This window comes from Neofelis nebulosa, chromosome 12 (assembly GCF_028018385.1).
Source record: "Neofelis nebulosa isolate mNeoNeb1 chromosome 12, mNeoNeb1.pri, whole genome shotgun sequence".
Taxonomy (NCBI): Eukaryota; Metazoa; Chordata; class Mammalia; order Carnivora; family Felidae; genus Neofelis; species Neofelis nebulosa.
In genome coordinates, this window is record NC_080793.1 from 50,344,146 (window position 1) to 50,353,115 (window position 8,970).

The following is an 8,970-nucleotide window of genomic DNA, read 5'->3' on the forward strand; positions in this document are numbered from 1 at the left end:
GGTGGCCAGAGAACTTGAACTTGGTCCTGCATAGTGCCTCAATCACATGCTCCTTGATCTGCAGGTGGGTACAGACAGACAAGATGACTTGGCCAAAGTGGACTCTGGCCACTGCACCCTGGGGCTTCCTAACGGCATCCCACATACCTGCCTGGAGCCTAGATTGGGGATAGCATGAGGTCAGACATCAATGTCCCCTGAAAAGGACTGTCTCCAAGGTTCCACAGGGCAACCCATCCAGTCACCAGGCTGCATACACTACTAAGGAGCCTACTGTTTGCAGCCCTTGCACACTGGGCCCCCAAGGGGAAAAAGCACAAGTTATTAAAATATAAAACACTCTGTTCCAGTTGGGAAATAACCACATTTTTGATGGCCCCCAAATGCTCTTAACCACCATAAGACCCACTCAGACATCTCCTCAGATAGTTTCCGTAATTTAGTAATTAAAGGGGAACAGCCAGGACCCTTGAAGACCCTGCTTCGGCACTACAGCCAGCATTCATTCTGATTCGTCATGTACCAATGGCATGCCAGTGGTTAAGAATTGTATTAGTCCTAGATTTTTCCCTTCCATGTTTTTGTTCATACTATTTTTTCTGCCTTGAATGTTCTCTCTCTTTTCATCTGTTCACCTCGTACCTTGTGCATGTCACAAGGAACTGGCTTACACAACTGTGGAAGTTGGAGAAGCAGTTGCTGTAAGGCTGTCATCTGAGGCTGGAGCTTAAAGTGCATGTGGCAGGCAGTCAGGAAGGCTGGCACCCCAAGCAGAAGGAAAGGTCAAAACCTTGTGTAATCCTGCCTCTCACCTTGGTGATGAGAGTATTCCTCAGAAGCCAAAAGCCCTTTATCACAGAGCTAAACATACATGGCTGGCCTGGAAGTCAGAAATGCTAAAGGAGGATGCAGGGTGAGGGTGAAGCAATCACAGACCCAGCCGCTGCATCACGCCAGCAAGGTAAATTAGCAGATCAGCAGTGACTTGTGTGTATTACAAATTGGCTGCTGCTTTCCTTCTGCCATTAGGGATAATCTCACTTGTGCTTTACCCTAAATAGAAACGTAAAAGAGTGGGCATTCTGGGGAATGTAGTTCAGTCTAGCCAAGTTGATGCCTGAGAAAGCCATCACACCTTGGTATCAAGGCACAAGTCAAGTGCCATCTCCTCCCTATGTCCCTCTTTCTTCTGGCAAGGCTGGAAGTTCTCATTCTCTCCTCTGAGTCCCCAAATCCCACTATCAAAACCATATGGTGGCATTTAACAGGTACCTAGCATCTTCACTGTTAGTCTGCCCACAGTAGTTCCACCACTAGACTGTAAGCTCCCCAAAGTTAGGACCTGAAGGTAGTTATACTACTTGACACATAGTGAGGAGGTCATAAACATTCATGGAATGATGAACTAACCAACCTGACATTGAGATACTATGCGAAGATTCAAGGGTTGTGTATTCGCTATCTATTCCTACAGACCAAATCATCCCCAAAACTTAGCAGCTTGAAACTACCGTTATCATCTCAGTTTCTGAGAGTCATGAATCCAAGAGCAGCTTAGCTGGGTCGTTCTGGCTCAGGGTCTCTGGTGAAGTCACGGTCAAACTATTGGCTGTGGCTGTAGTCATTTGAAGGGGCTGTAGGATCAGTTTCCAATCTCACTTATTTGGTTAGTGACAAAAGGCTTTACTTCTTCATCACATGAGCCTCTCCATGGGTCTACTCACAACATGGCAACTGACTTCTCCCAGAGCAAGGGATCCAAAAGAGAGGTGGTGCCACACTGCCTTTTATGATCACACATTGTGATTTCCACCTTATTCTCTTAGTTAGAAGTGAGTCACTAAGTACAGCCCACACTCAACAGGAGGAGGGAATTACACAGGTGAATACCACGAGGTTTTGATCATCAGTGGCGATCTTGAAGGCTGCCTCAAACAAGTGGAGAAAAAGTAAGACTTTAGGCAGGAGACCATGCCATAGAGTTCTTTCGCTGAACTAAAAATATTAAACTCACTCCCCACTACTTGGTGTGTAGAGTCATGTTCTTTCCACCCCCACCCCTTTATTCACTTTTTTTTTTTTTTTTGGTAAAGTCTACTCACTGAAAATAGGCCTTTAATGGCAAGCCAAAGATTGGATTTTGTGGAAATACTTTCAAAGAATGAGGAGAGGGAATCCAACTTGGATCTAAGCTTGCTCTACAAAAATGATTGCCTTTGCTGCAGCCAAGTTGGATTTAGCCTCTAGAAAATACTGATGAGCAAAGTAACAGCAGTTTTGATTTCACACACACACCATCCTGAGTTTGTCTCATCAAAATAGATATTGTAACCTAGTCTAGAAAGCTCCACACTACCTTAGCACTTGGACAATAATAGATACATATGTTGGGTGGCTAATATAGCCAATAATTTATTGAGCATTTACTAAGCACCAGGCATTGTGCTAAGGCCTTTACATGTATTATCACACTTAATTCTCAAACAATCATATGAGGTAGGTATTATTATTCCTCCAATTTTTTTACAGGTGAGTAAATGGTAGCTTAGAGAGATTATAGGACTTAGAAGTTTAGAGACATTACCTACCTAAGCTCACACAGCTAGCTGGTACCAGGCCTAGAACTCTCCATTCTTCAATGCCTCATTACCCTGCTGTCATCATACTTCTATGAGACGCTAGGTGCTCGGGTAGGTATTTTCACTGCTTGCTATTCTCAATAACCTTTTGAGGTAGGTATTATTTTCCTCATTTTGTGGATGAGAAACTAAAGTTCAAAGAAGAGGTCACTTGCGTTAGCCCACACTGTTAACATACCAGCAGCCCAGATCACACCCCACCACTGCGTGACTCGAAAGTCTGTGCTCCTTCTATCACCTTTATTGCCATCTAGCTCAGTGGTTTTCAACTTGCAGATCATAACCTATGAGTGCACAGTGAAGTCAATGAAGGTGTCCCAACCAGCATTTAAAATACTGAAGTGGGGGCGCCTGGGTGGCTCAGTCGGTTAAGCGTCCGACTTCAGCTAAGGTCACGATCTTGTGGTCCGTGAGTTCGAGCCCCGCGTCAGGCTCTGGGCTGATGGCTCAGAGCCTGGAGCCTGCTTCCGATTCTGTGTCTCCCTCTCTCTCTGACCCTCCCCCGTTCATGCTCTGTCTCTCTCTGTCTCAAAAAAATAAATAAACTTAAAAAAAAATTAAAAAAAAAAAAAATACTGAAGTGGATATTTCTGTTTTTAATGTTTTGAGGAACCTCCATACTGTCTTCCAGTGTCTGCACCAATTTACATTCCCACCAACAGTGCAGGAGAGATCCTTTATCTCCACATCCTCACCGACACTTGTTATTTCTTTTCTTTGATTCTAGCCATTCCAATAGGTATGAGGTTATATCTTGTTGCGGTTTTGATTTATGTTTCTCTGATGACTCGTGATGTTGAGCGTCTTTTCATGTGTCTGCTGGCCATCTGTGTGTCTTCTTTGCAGAACTGTCTATTCAGGTCTTCTGTCCATTATTAATCAGATTATTTGTGGTTTTTCTGATGTGGAGTTTTATAATTTATGTATTTTGAATATTAGCCCCTTATTCGATAGATCTTTGCAAATATCTTCTCCCATTCAGTAGGTTGTCTTTTTGTTTTGTTGATAGTTTCCTTTGCTGTGCAGAAGCATTTTATTTTGATGTAGTCCCAATCGTTTATTCTCACTTTTGTTTCCCTTGCCTCAGGAGACATAACTAGAAAAATGTTACTATAGCTGATGTCACATGCCTATGTTGTCTGCTAGGAGTTTTATGGCTTCAAGTCTCACATTTAGGTCTTTAATCCATTTTGAGCTTTTTTTTTTTTTTTAATTTTTTTTTTTTTCAACGTTTTTTATTTATTTTTGGGACAGAGAGAGACAGAGCATGAACGGGGGAGGGGCAGAGAGAGAGGGAGACACAGAATCGGAAACAGGCTCCAGGCTCCGAGCCATCAGCCCAGAGCCTGACGCGGGGCTCGAACTCACGGACCGCGAGATCGTGACCTGGCTGAAGTCGGACGCTTAACCGACTGCGCCACCCAGGCGCCCCTACTCCATCTATTCTTAAGGTCACTGTCAAAGGATAAGCATTGAGGTTTTAATGATAGCTTACCTTCATTGTACACACTTTCTTCTGGCCCTAACCACTTAGAAATGGGCAGTTACAATTCTTGATCCACTTCCCAGTGCCCTTTTCACTAAAATAAAATTGTTAAAGGAAACCATATGCAATTGGTTAACATGATCTCAACTTACCAGCTTTGTGACCTTTGCTGAGTTACTTGACCTTTCTAAAGGTAGCCTCCCTGAGTTTTACTTTTCCCATCCTTAATGTTGGGTAATTATGTGCTCACTTATGTTGCAAGGATTGACTGAGATCATGTGAACTTCTTAGCATAGTTCCTGATACAACAATTCTTGAATAAGCACCAGCTATTATTACATTATCTACACAGACTGGAGGAGTCTCCGTTGAGAGTCTCACGTTTAGGGAAATAAAGGGGTAAGGAGGGAAATGTATTCTTCTCCAGCCTTGAACCCTCCAACTCCATGAACACAAATTAACATAAGTTTCCATTCTTTCAACTCATTTATCAAATATATCAAATACTTATTGAATTCCTACTATGTGCAGAGACTGGGCTTACTTACAATAACATGAGATTTTAAAGGTAAGACCCAAATTTATAGACACTTCTTAAAGTTAAGGTATGTTAGAAAAGCAGAGTGATAAATCACTTTGGCACCTTATTTTATGATTGTGGACAAGAGTGATCATCACTTAACTCTTACATGTAAGCTCTGTCAAATGAACTTGAGCGATAATAGCCTCATTTTTAAAAGCTATGTCCACATGGCATCTGATTGATTGAATCGGAGGTCCCCACTTTCCATTTTTATTGCTTAGTTCCTTCTCTCTACATGCCACAATCAGGAGGATTGATTTTCCTTGTACATTGTCTTTTCTTCTCTCCAATTCCCAGGTCCCTCTTTTTCGCTCCCATACCCTTCCCTGACCACTGATTTTCCTCCCCTGTTCTGCCAATTATCTCCAGCCCTGAGCTAGGAGAACCACATTTTTCCCCATACACATTTTCTGTGAGAGGTAGATTAGCAAGAATCAAAGTGTAGGTCTTAGGGGAAAAGAGCCACAGTAAAAGGCCACTGGTTTCTAATTCTATGTCACACATCTTTGCTTTAGGGGGCAGGGAGCTTACCACACAGAAGTTGCCTTTGTGTACTTAAGCTGCATATGTATAACTTAACGCTCCTTCCCAAAGGGTCTGCATACAAAAGAGCAAGGCCTCAAAACTACTGGTTGACTTTCACTGAACATAAAAATGATGACATTTTAGCTTCTATTAGCTATTAAAAAGTCACAAGCAGTAATGTTTACACTTGTGTGCCCCTTTAAACTTCACAAAATATTTTCACTCACATTTTCTTTTACTTCACATACTTATGCCTCCAGTGCCTCCTAAAGCCAATAAGAACAAGGATTATTTGATGTTACAAGAAACTTCCCTGTGAGGTAGACAGAACAAATATTTTATCCTCCTTGTTCAGACAAGAAAACTGAAGTCCAGAGAGATTGTATCTTGCCCAATTTCATGTCGCTCCTAAAGAGGGAGGTTAATACTGGAGTCAGAGACTTGGGGCAGCCAGCCTTTGTGGATCAGTGCCTGAGACTTGGACACATTCCGTGCCCTGCCTACTTGGGTCACGTATCACTCGGGTACAACTGCACCACTTCTTACAGATCTGGGTATTAGAAGTCCTTTAGTGGTAGAGCTCAGGCCTCCGGCAGCCCCATAATGGTGAAAAAACAGAACCTCTGGGTAGATTTTTCAAGGAAGCTTTGCTTTTGCAGCAGCTGGACAATGTTCCTTGTTAAGATTTGTCAGCATGATGGCCATATCATTTCACTGTGGTGACAGAGACTCAGGTCCAGAAGTCTATCTAGTTAAAACACCTGGATTCCAGTCTTTCAATGGCTTTGAGAGGGCCCAAAGGGCCTGCTCTTGAGCCTGGTAGGCTTCTAGACAAGATGATCTTCCCCATCAGGATGTACTGCTAGGCAGTCAGGCATGAGGATGCCCTCAAGAACACTACACCATGGCTCCTCTTCCATCAGTCATGGGCAGCATCCCCGGAAAGCCAGTGATTCCAAAGCCCAAGTATCAGGACCTTGACAAGATGGATTAAGAGGAGGACAGTACGACCTTCCCTGCCATGACCCTTTGGCATTGATAGTGTGAACAAGGACCCGGTGACGAATGCTAGAGCTACCCATGCCATCATGAATTCTCTGATCACAGAGCAGACCCAGAGGAGCATTCAGTGTTTTGAGCAAAAAGCAGGGCAGAGAGATGCTGAATGCATACTCCACAAAGGCCTTCCCACCAAGGAGATCAAGTACCTCCAAGCAGAAGCTCATCATACATGAAAGATACACAGTGAAGAGATAAAAGTAGACAGGCAGGCTGCATCAGCCAGTTTCATCCCCCAGCTCCCCCTAAGCAGAAACCCAGAGACTGGGACACTTCTGGTTCTTCCACAGCCTTACCTGGCCCAATCCTGGCACCATGGATTCTGGAAGTAGGGAATATAGAAACTCATCAGATAAATACAGTTTCTTTGAACTAAATCCCCTCCAAAAGTTTGATTTGGGTTTTGCCACTCAGGCACACAAACGGGACCAGATGCCCTTTCCAGTGAAACTGGTCCAGACCCAGGCCACTTGCATGGCTGAAGATCCAGCAACATTCAAGCAACCCAAGATGGACATCCCAATTATAAAAGGGAAGAAACAAATGCCACAGACCCATAATCTTAAACTTGAATGTGCTTGTGCCTACTAGGTTCTAGGGCTCTTTCTATTCTAGGGACTCTGTATAGAGAGAGTCTCCTTCCTTATTTCCCTGGAAATATATATATATATTTTAAGTAAACTCTATACTCAACATGGGGCTGGAACTCACAACCCCAAGATCAAGAGTCACATGCTCTTCCAACTGAGCCAGCCAGACACCCTTGTACTGCTCTAATTTAAAGTCTGATGAAATGATCTTAGCAGTGATGTTGGGGGCGGGGGGGGGGGACTTCATTACCTACTTTCATAACATTTGACTTAAAAACAATTTTTTTGTTAGGGGCGCCTGAGTGGTTCAGTCGGTTAAGCGTCCGACTTCGGCTCAGGTCATGATCTCATAATGTGTGGGTTCGAGCCCCGCGTTGGGCTCTGTGCTGACAGCTCGGAGCCTGAAGCCTGCTTTGGATTCTGTGTCTCCCTCTCTCTCTGCCCCCCGTCTCCCCCCAGCACGTGCTCAGTCTCTCTTTCTCCCTCTGGTAAAACAATAAAATAAAATAAACATTAAAAAAGTTTTTTTTTAATGTCTATTTTTGAGACAGAGAGAGACAGAGCATGAGCAGAGGAGGGTAGAGAGAGAGGGGGAGACACGGAATCCTAAGCATGCTCCAGGCTCTGAGCTGTCAGCAGAGAACCCAACGAAGGGCTCAAACTCACAAGCTGTGAGATCATGACCTGAGCCGAAGTCGGATGCCCAACCGACTAAGCCACACAGGCACCCCTCATATCATTCAACTTAAACAAGAACTTTGATCATTGTTTATTACATAAATAATATTTATGTTGTTCCAAAACCTAGGATTTTTTTAATCCCTTTACTGCTGCAAATGCTCCTAAAAAGCACAGGCAAATCATACAGATGTTCATTGACTGGTTTAGACAATTTTGACCTTCTTGATCCTGTGCTCCTGTACAAAATAAGATTTGGTTGCATTGCTTCCCACAAAGAATGAGTTGGATGTTAAAATGTTGGTATCACCCAAAGCAATCTACAAATTCAATGCAATCTTTATCAAAATAACACTAGCAGTCTTCACAGAGCTACAACAAATAATCCTAAAATTTGTATGGAACCAGAAAAGACAAGCCAAAGCAATCCTGAAAAAGAAAACCAAAGCTGGAGGCATCACAATTCTGGACTTCAAGCTGTATTACAAAGCTTTAATCAACAAGACAGTATGGTACTGGCACACAAACAGACACATAATCTTTGACAAAGCAGGAAAGAATATCCAATGGAATAAAGACAGTCTTTTCAGCAAACGGTGTTGGGAAAACTGCAGAAGAATGAACCTGGACCGCTTTCTTACGCCATACACAAAAATAAACTCAAAATGGATGAAGGACCTAAACATAAGACAGGAAGCCATCAAAATCCTTGGAGAAAGCAGGCAACAACCTGTATGACCTCAGCCATAGCAACTTCTTACATGGCAGGTCTCCAGAGGCAAGGGAAACAAAAGCAAAAATGAACTACATCATCAAGATAAAAAGCTGCACAGCAAAAGAAACAATCGGCAAAGCTAAAAGGCAACCAACAGAAGGGGAGAAGATATCTGTAAATGACATATCAGATAAAGGGTTAGTATCCAAAATCTATGAAGAATATATAAGTTATCAAGCTCAACATCCAAAAAACAAATCCAGCGAAGAAATGGGCAAAAGATATGAATAGACACTTTTCCAAAGAAGACATCCCAATGACTAACAGACACATGAAAAAAAATGCTCAACGACATTCATTATCAGGGAAATACAAATCAAAACCACAATGAGATACCACCTCACACCTGTCAGAATGGCTAAAATTAACAACTCAGGCAACAGTATATTTTGGCAAGGATGCAGAGAAAGAGGAATTCTTTTGCACTGCTGGTGGGAATGCAAACTGGTGCAGCCACTCTGGAAAACAGTATGGAGGTTCCTCAAAAAAACTAAAAATAGAACTACCCTACAACCCAGCAATTGCACTACTAGGTATTTATCCAAAGAATACAGGAGTGCTGTTTTGAAGGGGCACATACACCCAATGTTTATAGTGGCACTATTGACAGTAGCCAAAGTATGGAAAGAGACCAA

The 8,970-nt window shown here is 42.9% G+C and overlaps 1 non-coding gene and 1 pseudogene across 1 annotated transcript; one reads left to right on the forward strand and one right to left on the reverse strand.

Moving 5' to 3' along the window:
* Positions 1 to 205: 205 nt before the first annotated feature.
* LOC131492275 (small nucleolar RNA SNORA70) lies at positions 206 to 340 on the reverse strand. The gene has a single exon (XR_009251978.1). It is a non-coding gene; the product is annotated as a small nucleolar RNA SNORA70 (small nucleolar RNA).
* Positions 341 to 6,069: 5,729 nt separating this feature from the next.
* On the forward strand, positions 6,070 to 6,890 carry LOC131490875 (putative monooxygenase p33MONOX; annotated as a pseudogene).
* The last annotated feature ends 2,080 nt before the right edge of the window (positions 6,891 to 8,970 follow it).